This window comes from Schistocerca cancellata, chromosome 4, assembly GCF_023864275.1.
Source record: "Schistocerca cancellata isolate TAMUIC-IGC-003103 chromosome 4, iqSchCanc2.1, whole genome shotgun sequence".
Lineage (NCBI taxonomy): Eukaryota > Metazoa > Arthropoda > Insecta > Orthoptera > Acrididae > Schistocerca > Schistocerca cancellata.
This window is the reverse complement of record NC_064629.1, coordinates 60,582,307-60,598,246: the sequence shown is the minus strand read 5'-3', so window position 1 is coordinate 60,598,246 and position 15,940 is coordinate 60,582,307. Positions and strand designations below refer to the sequence as shown.

Genomic DNA, 15,940 nt, shown 5'->3' with positions numbered 1-15,940 from the left:
ACTGACCTTGCAGATGGAGAGGGCAGCTATTTGTATGAACATACAATATTTCAGAACGCTGTCATTCACACAAACATAAAATATTACAGACTACACAAACATTACAAATTCAAGAACCTCCCAGAAGTATTAAAAACTAAATAACAAATAACTGCTGGTTTTTGAGTTTGAATTGGGGACCTGCATGTAGCCAGCCAGTGGCACTATATGTTCAGCCACATTACATTCAGCAAGATTTCTATCTTATCAATGTTCCACTGTATGGTGGTACCAGCAGATCCTCATGTTCTGTTCATGTTGTTACATCCTCTTCACTCTGATGAGCATCAAAGATAGAGTCTCCCATCATAGCTTCATGTTCATTGAGTGGGGCTTAAGTTCCTTTTGACCTACAGTCATTGATCTGCAACTCTGCAATATAGTAGGGTTTCATATGGCGAAACATAAATTTTTATTCACAGTGCAGTACATGGTAACAGACTGCTAAATGACAATCTTGAAAGTAACTGCAGCATGCACCAAAATATGTCAACACTAAAAGTTAGTAAAAAGTAACAGAACAGATAAAAATTATTTCCTAAATTTATAATATAGTTGCTGACCTAAACCATTTCTACAAGACATTGATAAATTTAAGAAAATAGTGCTCTGTGTCAACTATTGCAAGTTCCCTAGGAAAATGAAAAGAAAATGCATGCTATATCTATTCTCTAATGTCAACTGACAATTATCATTTCACACTCAACACCACTTGTTACATCACATATGAAATGGAATTTTGCTCTTTGTATTTCATTCAATTCAGTTATGTTATGCATGCACACTCATAATCAAAAACACATTATCTTCTCCTGAACTGTATGAAATACATACATTTGTTGAAACAACACACCACCTGTTATAAAATGGATGTGCTAGTTCAGGAACCTTCACAGGTGTGCAAACAACAACTCACATAATTTTCTGTGTTGAAATGACTTGTGTTCCACAAATTGTAAAATGGGTGTATGAATTTTGAGACCATTTTGGCCCTGTGCTCAACAACTCACTAAAGTTTCTTCACAATTGTATCAATGGTATAGGAGTGCAAACAGGACAAAAAAAATCATTTTTTACATGTATAGAAGATGACAAATGTTTATTACTGGGGCCATAGTATTTTCACATTTAGTTCTTTGGTAAAGACTATAATTTGTATTCTTTTCTTTTTTCCTGCTGTAGGTTACACATGCTTATATCATGTAAAGGATATTGATTCAATTTATGATAGTTTTAAAAAGTGATCATACAAGTACCCTATATCTGTTTTCTATGCCCAGCAGCTGCCCTGATTAGATATAATATTTCACCATTCTTCCTCAATATTAGATCCACAAATAGTAATACTTTTGTCACAATAAACTTCAGAAGTAAATTCACATTATTTTGTTACAGTTAATGCTTCAGTGTTAATTTGAAAGTTATGATATACCTATTGATTTGTGAAGTTTAGTATAGTGCATGAAGGGCATGCATCATTTAAACCATGTGTAAGCATTTCATTCTTATGACATATCTCACATCACAGACTACCAAAATGGATAAATTCACTAAAGTAACAAATTACAGAAATACCACCAGTCATAACAATAAGGTCACATGACACTGAAATGTCTTCTGCATTAGTACTTACAAGAGAATAAATATAAAAATAAAGAAAATGCCCTACACAAATAAAAGTGGACAAACCAGTCAGTGTATTATTTCAAAGCTTTTTTATGAACAGTACCACTAAACAGTTTCATCATCAATTTAAGCATTTGTATCAGTTTTCTGTGCCTTTCTCAAGATTCTCCTCAGCAAGCACTTTCTGTAGTTCTTTATTACTCCCAAAAGTATCCATTCCTGATTTTGTTTCCACATGTAAATCAGATGTCAGTAATATATAAAAAAGTGACATGAATGTAGAATGAGCCACTGAGAGACTCCAACTTAAATACAGTTTTATTTTTTCACCAGTATGTAAACATGGTTGTCACAGAGAAGCAAAAGAATAATAAATAATAATTCTCTGTATTTTTACTTGACAGTATATTATGGGAGACAAATATGTCTATCTGTTGTCAGAACTAGGTTCCCTCTGTCTTTGGATAAGTTTTACATCTTAACAGAATTTGGAATGAACCCAAAAACTGTGCAGATTTTCAAACAAACTCTAAGACTTGCACATTCCAAAGTAAACTCATGGGAGAACACTCCAAAGAGTTTTTAATTAAAACTGTGGTTTCTCTTCAACTACCTGTTAGAGTAAGTCACCCAAGAATGGAAAAATGAATTAGCTGAGAAGAGTTACTGAATAGTGTTTAGTTTGGTGATTCAAAGGACAGTCTCAGAGTCAATTACCTTGCGTTCACAGATGACCTGGTAATGCTATCAAAAAATAAAATAAAATAGAAAACACAGTATGGTAAATAGAAAAAATAAATGGACTGTTTCAGACATCTTGGTAAAATTCCACGGATAAAAACTAGAAAAAGAAGAAGCTAATGACTGCAGATTATAGAAGATGGCTACTACTTTCCATGAGACACATGTTTTATACAAGACAAAGGAAATCTAAGCTGAGGCACTATAAGATACTGATCAAAGTGACTAACTCAGATGGACAGAAAGATTGTACTGAGAGAAGCCAAGAAGTATGACTAAAAATCCCTTGTAAAATAATAGTTTCTAAGATAACAGATAAACAGCACAGAATGCAATAAAGAGAAGAAGATACAGGGATAATGAATAGCTGATAGTGTCAATGAGAAAATGACAGCAAAAGTTCTACAAACATCTGTTCAGGTAGGATGTGAAGCAGATTTTTAATGTATTATAAAGTGGGCCGTGAGTCTCTGATAAAAGTGCCAAGAACGTACAGAAGGATCTCAAGGCTGTTGGACTGAATGAGAAAGACATATCTAAATGGTTAAAGTACTGGACACTGATCAACAACATAAAGGGCTTCCATGATAGGCAAAAGTGTGGCAGCAGTTGGACAGAGGAAAGAAGAGATATGGCTAGAGAAATTGATTTTGTTCTGCAAATAGGTTCCCATAAGTGCCTCATATTTACTTTGTGTTGTTTCTGATGGCCCTAAAATAGTTATCCACATGGTAATGGGAAGTCCTTATTGGAACAAAAATAATTTAAGGAATAAAGCTAACGACTCATCAGATAGTTGCAGTGCTGAGGCTTCTATAGGCATATGAACACGACAGAGAACTGCTAGCTTTTAGATGAATCCTTCTTAAGAGCTGGAGTGCACACATGCACACACACACACATGTGCACACATACACACACACACACATGCACACACACACATGCACACACACTCACACACACACACACACACACACACACACACACACACACACACACACACACACACACACACATGTATGTATGCAATGTAATAATAATATGATATAGCTCAATGGCCTGGGGCAAGTCTTTCAATTGGATGCCACTATGGTAAATTGCATATCCCTGACCCAATAGCATCTGGTGTTCCGATGCAATCAGCCATTCTATCACCACTTGAGCTTGACTTGAGTGAGGGGTTGTGTTAGGTGGAGTGGGAAGGAGAGAGAAGAAGAAGGTAACAAGTGATAAAAAGAATTGGGAGAGGTTGCCTGAAGGCTGGGAGGGAGAGCCAGCTGGTGTACAGAATAAGTGGTGAGCACCTTCTGGTTCCAGGCAGGAGGCATGATATGGAGGACTGAGAGGATGTGGGGCAGGAATTCGTGGCTTTTGAAGCCAGGAAGATTATGAGAGTGAAGGGCATGTTACAAGCAAATCCCATCTATGTAACGCAGAGAAGCAGGTGTTGTGAGAAAGGATTCAGATACTGTGGATTGTGAATCAACCACTGAAATGGAGCATCTGTTCAGCAGCATGTTCTGCTGCTGGGTGGTCAGCTCTACTCTTAGCCACAGTTTAGTTCTGTACATTCATTTGAGAGGGTAGCTGGTTGCTGGTCATTCCTACAAAAAATACTGTGCAGAAAGTAGAAAAGAGCTGGTGTGTAGCATGACTACTTTCAGAGGTGATCCTTCCTGTTATAAGGTAGGATAAGCCCATCATGGGATTGGAATAGGATGTGTTGGGTGGGCATATTGAACAGGCAGACACAATGGGAAATAGCCAAAGCCCTGGCAAAAGGCACGGTTCAGTTGTTACAGTTCAGGACAATAGTAGGTGTTGAGGGGGGTGTTTATTTTCAACTGGATTTTAAGAGTGGTCAGAGAAATAGGGGTGTATGTATATTTGGGATGGAAAATCTATCTGAAGAATGGTCTGTGGGGTAATGTCTATTTGTGTGGCAAGGGATTGGTCTTCACTGCAGATGCTTCATCAATGAGTATCCACTCTGTATGGAACTGACTTATTGCTGTGGAAGAGATGACAGCTATCAAAATGCAGGTATTGTTGATGGTTAGTTGTCTTGATATGGACAGAGGGTTAGATAAAGAAGAACCAACCTGAAAGCTAGCAAACTTGTGAGTCATGTTTATGGTATATCAGCATTTTATCTATGTGGTGAGTTATTACCTTTACTCATTGTCTTATTTCTTAATAGGCATCCAGTTCTTTTCATTTCTGCAATTCATCTATTTATATTGCATCATTTGTTACTTAATATTCCTGATATTACTATCTACACAATGACATCTTCTGTTTTATAAACATTTTAAATATACAGTAAATCACAGCTCCTAAGGGAAAATATCCATAAGCCCATAAGATCAAATGGGTTGTTCCATTGTGTCTCAGAAAACAGATTACCATGCACATAATTACTGGTATTCAGGGTTATTGAAGAGTTACTATTTTGTAACTGACTATTTTATAGATTGTTTCAGTACAATCTGCTTATTATTTCTGCTAAGTATCCTTACTGTTGACTAGTCCTCTGCATTCCTTTATTTTCGCTTCACTGACTTTTCCAGAATTATCTTTTTTCTCAACATTCATTTTCTGGACTTCATTCTTGTATCCAAGTGCTTTTAAATTTCTCCTTGTTACCTTCTGCAGTTTGTTACATCTGTTTTGTTCTGATTTCTGAAGGTAAAATCTTACTTCTGAAATCTTGCAATCATATGATTCCTTCCTTCTTTTACATTGCCATATGTCATTTTCTTGAAGTTTGAGCAAAATAGTGACAAGGAACACCATACTACTAGCAGCATTAACTATATTATATGTTAATTACTAAGTGAAAGAAGACTCCTTTGGAAACTAAAAGAAGTGCTTGAAATGTGACACAAGATCAAGTAAGAACATGAGAAAAAACATTAATGTGAAAATTAAATAAGTGATGTTACTCCAAGAAATTGAAATAAATGCAAGTAAATGGAGCACATTAAATAGTCAGTTGTATTCCATTATCCACAATCTATGGGATACTTTCAGGTAAAAAAAATTGAGAAAGATAAGTGTGTATTTTGTTGTACAGTCAGACATGTACTATGTAACTTATTGTACAGTCATACATGTGTTATGTAACTTGATTTTTGTCATAATTAAAGTGACTCTATTGTATATTAAAGTCTAGTATATTAACTATTCCATTTCAGTTTTAAATCAGTTCCTTAAAAAGTGTTTTTGTATAACCTTCATTAGTTCTTCAATTGTTAACCACAGTCAGATTTGCAAATTATCTTGTGTGTGGCAGCAAACACTGAACAGACACTGAAGAGTTTATTTATGTCATTCTGAGTTACTCTATATCTTCTGAAATGCATGCTGATGCATAACATTACAGCACTTCATAAGAGAAATGAAGGAACTCAAAGAATAAAACTATTTGAATGTTATAGCCTGCTTTCAGTTTTAAAGTGACTGACATCTTTGGTCCCATTCCAGAGTTGATATGAAATGTGTGTGTCAAGATTCATAACTTGCCATCAGATGCATTTGTTCTAGTTTATGTAAATCACTGTGCTACAAATATGCAAACTGGTTTAATATTTTCTTTCAGACAGAGAACTCAATTGACATTTTACTCCATTTAATTTTTTTCTGAAGCAGAGATCTTAGAGATTCAGTTTTCATTGTCATCCAAATTTTTATGTAGGAATTTCTAAGAAAATATCACTATGGTGCATCCTAATGGTGGCACTTAATTATGATATGCATGTGCCTTGCAATGGTGTTAATAGCTTCAGTCAAGTAACTGCCTTGGCTCTAACTTCTCTCAAATGTTGCAACATTTCTGATCACAGGTATCATGTCTTGGTTATGGGACTGCTAGTCAAACTCAAGGTCAGTAATTAGGAAAAATTTTAACTGCATGACTTCTAAGTTACTAGCATAGTAAGAACACATTATGAACAAGAACATAGGCAAATAGATGAGCTACACTTCCCAAAAGTAGATCAGGTTATAAAGAACAAATGTAAAAGTTTTAAATGTATTGTTAACATTCCTACTCCAATTTTATTTCTTTGTAGCTCCTAAGAGAAGATATAGAAAGTAGATGAAAAGTACAGAGTTAATTAGTTACAAAAACAAGAAAAAGTCTGAATATAATGTGAGAGCAGAAGTAATGAAAATGTATCCAAAAGCATGACCAAAAATAGCAGGTAACAGACACAAAACAGTAGATACTCATTTTCTTTGTCTCCTCCCCCTCTTCCTCCACATCTCTCTCCTCTCTTTCAACCTCTGGGACACTGATTTCTTATTATAGCTTTAGCATCTTGATTTTGCAGGTGTCCATTCTTTATCTTTAGAAAATTCACTTGTAAGACAGTATAGATGAAGAATAATCCACAAACAATGAAGTTACTTTAGATATAATTCAGCATAGTGTGATAGTACCACTACAGTTTACCAGCTAATTATTTAGACCTCTTGCAGAAAAATGCAACTTTTTACGACCTAATTTGATAACAAGACAGAAGTTTTTGTGTGTTTTCTAAGTTCAAGGAGAAATTATTTACTGCAATAAATAAAACCTTAAAGTAACCAGTAAACTATGAAATACTAAGCTTTAATCAAAATATTTCTGTAGTAAAAATTCATTGTAACATTATTTAATCAGGACAGATTTCAAATGCACCAGTCAAATGTTGATGCTGGTGTAAAAGGAATTAGCATGTTAGTCTTTTGTGTTTAGTCTAATGAGGTCAACATTAGTGAGCTCTTCAAAGCTTCTTTAACTCAAAGTATGCATCTGCAGCATTGTGATGTGAAACTGTGTGAATTAAATCACAATTTATAATTTTTGTTTCAGTTGTCCCTAATCACAAATACGTACTAAAGAGCCAAAGAAACTGCAAATTCAAATACAGAGATATGTAAACAGGCAAAATACAGCACTGTGGTCAGCAACACATATAAGACAACAAGTGTCTGGTGCAGTTGTTAGATGGGTTTCTGCTGCAACAGTAGTGGATTATCAAGATTTACGTGAGTTTCAATGTAGTGTTATAGTCGGTGCATGAGCAATGGCACACAACGTCTCTGAGGGATTGATGAAGTGGAGATTTTCCCATACGACCATTCCATAAGTGTATTGTGAATATTATCAGGAATCTGATAAAACATCAAATCTCTGACATCACTGTGGGCAGAAAAAGATCCCGTAAGAATGGGACCAATGACAACTGAAGGGAATTGTTCAATGTGACAGAAGTGCAACCCTTCCTCAAATTGCTGCATATTTCAATGCTGGGCCATCAACAAGTGCAAGTGTCTGAAACATTCAGTGAAACATCATCAATATGGGCTTTCAGAGCTGAAGACCAAGTCATGAACTGCACAACACAAAGCTTTATGGCTCACCTGGTCCAGTCAACACTGACATTGGACTGTTGATGATTGGAAACTTGTTGCCTGGTCAGACAAGTCTCATTTCAAATTGTAGGGGTGGATGTGTACAAGTATGGAGACAACCTCATGAAGCCATGCATCCTGCAGGTCAGCAGGGGACTCTTTAAGCAAAAGTGTGGGTTGTGTGCAGTTGGAGTGATATGGGACCACTCATATGTCTAGGTATGACTCTGACAGGTGACATGTTCATAAGCATCCTGCTGATCACCTGCAGTCATTCATATCCCTTGTGCATTCCAACAGACTTGGGTAATTCTGGCAGGACAATGTGACACCCCACACATCCCAAATTGCTACAGAGAGGCTCCAGGAAAACTATTCTGAGTTTAAACACTTCCACTCGCTGCCAAACTCCCCAAACATGAACACTATTGAACATATGTGGGATGCCTTGCAACATGCTGTTCAGAAGAGAGCTTCACCCCCTCCTATTCTTACAGATGTACGGACAGTCCTGCAAGATTCATGGTGTAAATTCCCTCCAGCACTACTTCAGACATTATTCAAGTGCATGCCAAGTCATGTTGTTGCACTTCTACGTGCTTGTGGGGGCCATACATGATATTAGGCAGGTGTACCAGTTTCTTTGGCTCTTCAGCATAGATTCATTCACTGTTAAATCCACTGTCTTTGTAGAAATATACACAAAATTGGAGAAGCTTATTCTCAGCCTGACATGTGAAAACTTATTGAGGTTTTGTCTCTAGGTCTGCACTCCAAGCTCCAGTCATGAGTTTCATCACAATGTTTTTCAGGACAGTGACTTGTTGCTTTTGTGGGAACTACATTATTGTAGTATCTACAGATATTTATTGACAACAACAAAAACAACAACAGCACAATTATTTATAATGACAGCGAGCAGAGCACCAGAACTACACAAGCATATGAGAACATTGACTGAAGAATACTAGTCCTGGTAGAGTCAGGCCACAAGCTATGTTGTCCTATAATGACACTTAATTGCTCATCTGGAAGTTGAACCTTCACCTAGCATAGCTGATGCACAAGAGAGTGAGGCTGCGCTGGTGGCGTGCCACCAGGAACACTTATCTGGTGATGGCACTGCAATCGGAATAAACTGACACTCTCTTATTGCCTTCCTGCTGGTGCACCGAATAAAAATGCTGCAGTCACATTGGCAGCATATGTGGGAATGCCATCGCAAATACCACATGTGGGTTTGGCCTTTTTTTAGAAGTTTAGTTATATTCTATTTTGAAGATAACGCTTCCGTTGTCTTAGAAATTTCCTTTTTATTTTTGTAAAGCTCAAGATATTTGTGCCCACTGCTGTTTTAAACATGTGAGTTGTCAACAACTGACATTGATATTGCATAGAACTGAAGAAAAGATCCTCCATAAGGACAGAACATTTTGCAAATTATGTCAAATAGATCTCCACCTCTTCACCATCTCAATCCATCCTTCATAAAATATAAAATCTTCTGCTTTCGGGAAGCATCCAGGCATAAATGTTAATAGAAATTCAGGGTATGGTCATGAGCTGTAGTAAATTGGTGAAGACACTAGAGTTAAATTCAGAAGGAAAGATGTTCAAATCATTGTGCAGTAATCCGGATTTGAGTTTTCCATAGTTTCCCTATACTGCTTGAAGTTAATGCTAAGATGGTTACTTTGACAAAGAAATAACTGATTTCCATCCCCATTCTTCTTCAGTATGGGTATGTGGCCCATTTAAAATGATATCAGTATTGATTGTCCATTAAATCCCAACGTTCCTTCCTTCATTCATTTCTTTCTCAATAGTGAGTGCCTACCATTTCCTCAGAAAACTCTTTGTAGCTGCCTGTGATATGTATTTTTGAGGTAAAAAAGATACACTGCACATCAAATGAGGCTGTATATCACTTTTAATTTTCCTGAAAAAATAAGTCTGTACAAGTTACAACTTTAAAGATTTCTAGAGAATTCATGTCCAAAAATGGTACTTTAATATTGGAAGTTCACTTCATTGACTTCAGCTTGTAACTCTGCTTACCTGGTAGTCTACCTTCAGTAGCTTCACTACCACTCAATGGTGATGATCTTCGTGTTGTGAACATATTTTATGGACATATTTTATATAATGTACACCACACTGCAGTAATGTGGCCACGGTGGTCTAAGGAGTAAAGGACTAGACTCTGGCTCTGGAGGTCTCAGGCTCAATTCCAGATAGGGGCAGAGATTTTTCCTCATTTGAATTCTTCCATGATGACTCCAGGTCAGTTCAGCCTATCAGATGAATACCAAGGATCATTTCTGGGATAATAAACAGCTGGGGCAATGGGTCCACCACCCTGCCCTACTAGTGTGGATGCAAAAAAAGCTGCACTTTACCTACAGTCATAGGCAGGCACCACAAATTTTTACTTACTGTTACACAGCAGTTATGAACTTTTGATTTCTTTATGCTTATTTATAACTAATATTCATGGTCCGATGGTCAGTTTTGCGATAGGATACAATCTAAACATTCATATCAAGTGTGTAAACTACTTTCATAGGTAGCATACCACACAGTTATCTAGTGACATATTAACACAATGATGTGTACTATTCAGTCCCAACAAAATGGTTCAAATGGCTCTGAGCACTATGGGACTTAACATCTGTGGTCATCAGTCCCCTAGAACTTAGAACTACTTAAACCTAACTAACCTAAGGACATCACACACATCGATGCCCGAGGCAGGATTCGAACCTGTGACCATATCAGTCCCAACATATTGATTGCTTAATACAGAATGTCTGACACAGATGGTCTCATATAGTAACTGCACCATTTGCCAATACACTACATGCTTTTGACATAATGAATGCAAACTAACAATTACATGATGTTAATGAGATGACTGATAACCATCGAATGACTGAATAACCACACAACATGCATACTTATAAATGGGCATCAGATTAAAAACGATGATTTGTTATTACATTTTTAATATAAAGATGAAAGATAGCAAAATTAGAGGACACAAAGTGAATTAGTTTATCGTTTGTATAACCAGAAAAAACGAAGAACTATAGGTTCTCTTTTATGAAAATGATTTCTACTTATGTGGGGATCCCCAAAGCCTGCCAAAAAGTTTTGAGGAGAAATATTCCAAATTGATTGATTAACAAAGTAACAAGTTATTCTGGTGGAAGTATGCATTTTTTAAATCAGAAAAATCCAGTCTACAAAACAAAGGTACTGAATTTTTGAAGAAATGATTATTTAAGATTTGAACTTCCTGGATCATGAATATAATGAATATGAATAACTTTTCTTGGAATGTAAAATTTTTGGAAAATAGAAAATGTTTATTGAAAAGAAAAAATATGGACTTATAAATGAGTTGTGTTAGATTAGAAATAAACAGCTATTTACTCACTGAAAATTTCATCTCCATATCAATTGCATGAATCATAAAACATGAACATTCTTTTAAATAACATATCTTCATCTTGAACAACTGTATTATTCCCATGACTAGTCTGAAAATTATCCTGTGTATAACAAATTTTAATGGAGTAAAGCATGAATAAAAATTTGCTATTATGTGTAATTAACATACATGTGTTACTAACAAAATGAGATCAAATCAAGAAAAAATTGTATTGATGTCAGAAGTGATATATGAGCAAGTGGGATAGTTCCTTCTTGGTCTGTTACAGGCTGATCTTCCTGACTGCATGTACATGATGTTACTTTTAATTTTCCATTTTAATGACAAGGTGAAAAGTTGTATGTGTGGTGGACGTATGGGATTCTTGTCAGTAAAGTCTTGTTTTATCATGGTGGTGTATGCTGTACAGTAATATAATTCAAATTTAGACTTTATTGGCAGAACAGTTTCATTTTTATATTTTGAAGGTAGTCATGATGTTTGTCCCTCATTCAGATGGTTTTAATTGTGTAGCCATGCCATCATAAAAATCTTTGTTCTGAATAGCAGCAATACTACAAATGGGATAGATTGCTACTCTCCATAAAGATGACATATTGAGCTGCAGACAGGTACAATAAAAGACTATTACACATTGTGCTTTTGACCAAAGACTTCTTCAGAAAAGAAAAGAAAACATACATACATTTACATGAGCAAGTGCCTCTCAAATACACATGACCCCTAACTTTGGCTGCTCTGTCGCTACGTACAGTTGGGGTTCATATTTTCAGTTTTTTTTTTAATTACTGAAATGATATGAAATGCAATAAGAGAAGAGAAAGGGAAAAAACAATAAAAATTACCAAGAAAAAATTTATATTTTGACTTCGCGTGCATCTATTCATGCACTGAATAAGGAAAACATACGAAAATGGACAGTGATATTGTACATAGAAGTCATTACAGGATCTACACACTGCTAGGGAACTCAGTACTGCGCACAGTGAAACAACTTTTTTTAGAATTTTGAGGCTTTATTTCAACTTACTGGAGGAAATGCCATGAATGACAAGGTCATAAGATTCGGATAAGACAAGGATAAAAATGACATTACCCATTTTCTTTTCATAGAATAAACTTTGTATTTGCTTCAAACAACTTTAGAAAACTCACAGGAAGTATAATTCTGTAGTGCTGCACATGGATTTGAACTCTACTCCCCCAAATGTGAGTCCAGTTGTATCTCCAGCGTCTTAACTACTGTATCACTTTGTTCAGATGCAAGAGAAAGATAAAAAAAGAGAGAGATAGAGAGAGAGAAGGAGGGAGAGGGGAGAGAGAGAGAGAGAGAGAGATGGTATGGAAATACTGGGCCACATATGATGGAGTAGAATGCAGTTGGCATCCTTCCACATGCCTGTGTATAATGTGCAACTGCTGTTAGTTATTGTTCATGGCTGTATGGAGTAGCACGTTGTCTCACACAGTTTATGAGTTTCGAGATGGCAGAGTTAGAGGTGCAACGTATCTGCATTAAATTTTGCATGAAACTCAAGAAAACTTTTACAGAGACTCATAAAATGATGCAAGAAGCCTGCAGTGATGAATGCTTAAGCCAGTTTAAAAATGGCTGGACAGAAGTTAAAGATGAACCTTGTTCACGACACCCTTTGACGTCTACCAATGACGCTCATGTCAGGAGTGTCAATGAATTTGTCCATGCCAATTGAACACTGATTGTCCAAGAGAATTCAGTTGGATCATGTCATGAAATCCTGACACAGCACCTTGGAATGCATTATGTTGCTACCAAATTTGTCCCACATCTAACGAGTCAAATCCAGAAAGACCTTTGCCTCACATTCTCTGAAGATATTTTGAATCACACAAATGAGGAAAAGAGCCTTCAGAGAATCATAACTGGTGATGAGACATGGATCTATGGTTACGAGGTTGAGATCAAGGTTCAATCTTCACAACGGGTTGGGAAAGGTCCTCGAAGACCAAAAAATACTTTTCAGGTCAGGTTAAACGTCAAAGCCATGCTTATGATTTTCTTTGAGATTGAAGGATTAGTTTATCATGAATTTGTACCACAGGGACAAACTAGTAATCAGTGGTAATATCAGGATGTTTTGCAATACATGTGAGTTAATGTGAGAAGGAAGGAAACAGTCTGAAATGTGGTGAGACAATTCATGGCTCTTGCACTTGCAGCACGATAACACACATCTGCCTCATCCTCTGTACTCTCCAGACCTGGCTCCTGTGGACTTATTTTTATTTCCAAACTTGAAAATTTTGTTGGAAGTATGAAGATTTGCAATTATATGTGAGATAAAAGAAAAATCCCAGATGATGTTTCATGCAATCCAGTAAGAGGCATACCCAAACTGCTTCCAGAAGGAGAAACAGCATTGTAAGTGGTGTATCAATTGTGAAGGAGAGTATTTTGAAGGAGACCATGCACAATAAGTAAAAGCCAAGCATAGAAAAACTTTGTTAACGAAGTTCTAGAATTATTTGGACAGACTTTGTATTTTAGCTGAGTAAGAAAATAAAACTTTCATCTGCAAACATGAAAACTCATACCAGAAAGAAGAAGATCTAGACAGTTTAGGCATGTAAAAACTGTTTTGATTCCCATTGCTCTAATCTTGGAAATTTTGCACAAACACTGTAGTATGTTGCTGTTGGAGGCTCTTATTACCAACTAATTCTTACTTACAGTTTAAAAATAGATTCTTAATGCAGATCTCAAACTAGTCTTTGCAATGCCACTTATAAAGGCTAATAACATATATGAATAATTTAAGTGTCAAGGATACCTTTATGCCACGGTCTGAATAGTGGAAGCATTGAGTTGACGACAGGCATGCAACTTCTGTGAGCTAGAGTAGACACACACACACACACACACACACACACACACACACACACACACACACACACACACACAAACTGTGTAGTTACATTGTGCTAGCTGAACACATCATGACAGTACTGTAGATCAGCAAGTGAACTGGGGAGAGGGTTTGTCTTGAATGAGGTGGATAGAGGGAGAGAGAGAGACATTGGGTCAAAGGAGGGATGGGAAGGTGTACATGATGGCTCAAAGAGATGTAGCAGGTGTGTGGGATAGGAATGTAGTAGGCAGAGGGAACAAATTCAGGGGCTAGGAATGTGATTCATGGTCACCTGAGCCAGTGAATTTGTGTGGTGCACAATGATAATGACATAAAAATGTGTATTGTTAGGGAGTGACAGGACAGAAGAGAAGGAAACTGTTGGACAGAGCATGTCAATGCTATCAGATATTGAAGCAAGGAGCATTACACAAGTGAAGGATGTGTTGCCAGGATTACTCCCATCTGTATAGTTCAGAAAAGCTGGTGCTGGAGGGAAGGATCCAAACCGTGTGGGTTGTGAACCAGCCATTGAACTTGAGCATATATTACTCAGCAGTGAGCAGTCAGCTCTGTCCTTGGCCATAATTTGGCAGTGACGATTCATTCTAGCGGACAGCTGGTTGGTGGTCACGTCCACATAAAATGATGTGCAAAAACTGCAGCAGAGCTAGTGTATGGCATGGCTACTTTCACAGGAGCCCTGCATCTGATGGGACAGGATAATTCTGTGATAGGACTAAAATAGGATGTGCTAGATGGGTAAATTGGGCAGGTCTTTCATTCTTAGTTTTGTGGGGCTTTCTCAATGGCTCAGGGCTTTGATTAGTCAGTGGCTGGGCCTCTTTACTCTGAAATTATGTACATTCTGCCATAACTTCCATATTAGTTCTGCGTAAGATTTGTTCTATGATTCTTGCTATGATGTTACAGATCATTTTATTGTGTTGATGGAATGCTATGTTATATTAGTGTGCTTTTACTTGTGGTACATCAGTTATTGAATAGGCATATGTTTCAAGCATACTATAGGAATAATGAGGAAGACAGGGCACCTACATGGTGAACAGGTAAATATTTTGGGTGATGTGAGGAAAATCCAGGGCAAAGTAATTTTCCTTTTATGTGAGAAGTGAATAGCATTGTATATTTCATCTTAAAATGAGGATATCCATAATGTTAGAACAAAAAGCATGATCTCCAGCTTATTGTTATTGTAAGATAGTAAATGACAGCATTTGAACACAGTATGAAGGTTACCTCATAAAAAAACACTTCATCATTTTACCTATTGAAAATTTCATAGAATAAGTAAAGATTTTGAAAACTGAAGTACTTTTGCTTTTAGCAAACTTGATCTACTTTATGTACACTCATGTGAAGTGAGAGTAAATTTTCAGTAAGATGTTCAGAGCTGATAAAGAGAAATGTAATTTTAATGTAGAAGATGACATCAAACAGCTAAAGAAGGCCTAAATTATTAGTTTGGTGTAAATCCATATTATAAATGAACCTAGATCTTTACAAGTTTTTTAATACAAATATGTGGAAATGGTATGAATGAGTATCATGCAAAAATAATACAACTGTGGATGAAATTTGAGTTCATGTTTTGACAAACCAGTTCACTATTTGTTTAATCCACAACTGCAAAGGTGAACTTATTGTCATAATTAGACTCCCAGAACAGATAACTACTCTTCAGGGTAGATGTAATCAACATATTCCTGTCCTCCACTATCAATGCTAAATAGCTGGTAATTGACAGAAATCAATTATTATTCTTTTTTTA

The 15,940-nt window shown here is 36.4% G+C and overlaps 1 protein-coding gene across 1 annotated transcript in view; it reads left to right on the top strand.

Moving 5' to 3' along the window:
- LOC126184854 (protein piccolo-like) overlaps nucleotides 1-15,940 on the top strand; it is a 173,531-nt gene that overhangs the window by 79,109 nt on the left and 78,482 nt on the right. The window contains exon 2 of the mRNA XM_049927461.1: nucleotides 6,252-6,291. The gene's annotated coding sequence lies outside the window, so the exon portion shown is untranslated. The remainder of the gene's footprint in view (nucleotides 1-6,251; nucleotides 6,292-15,940) is intronic.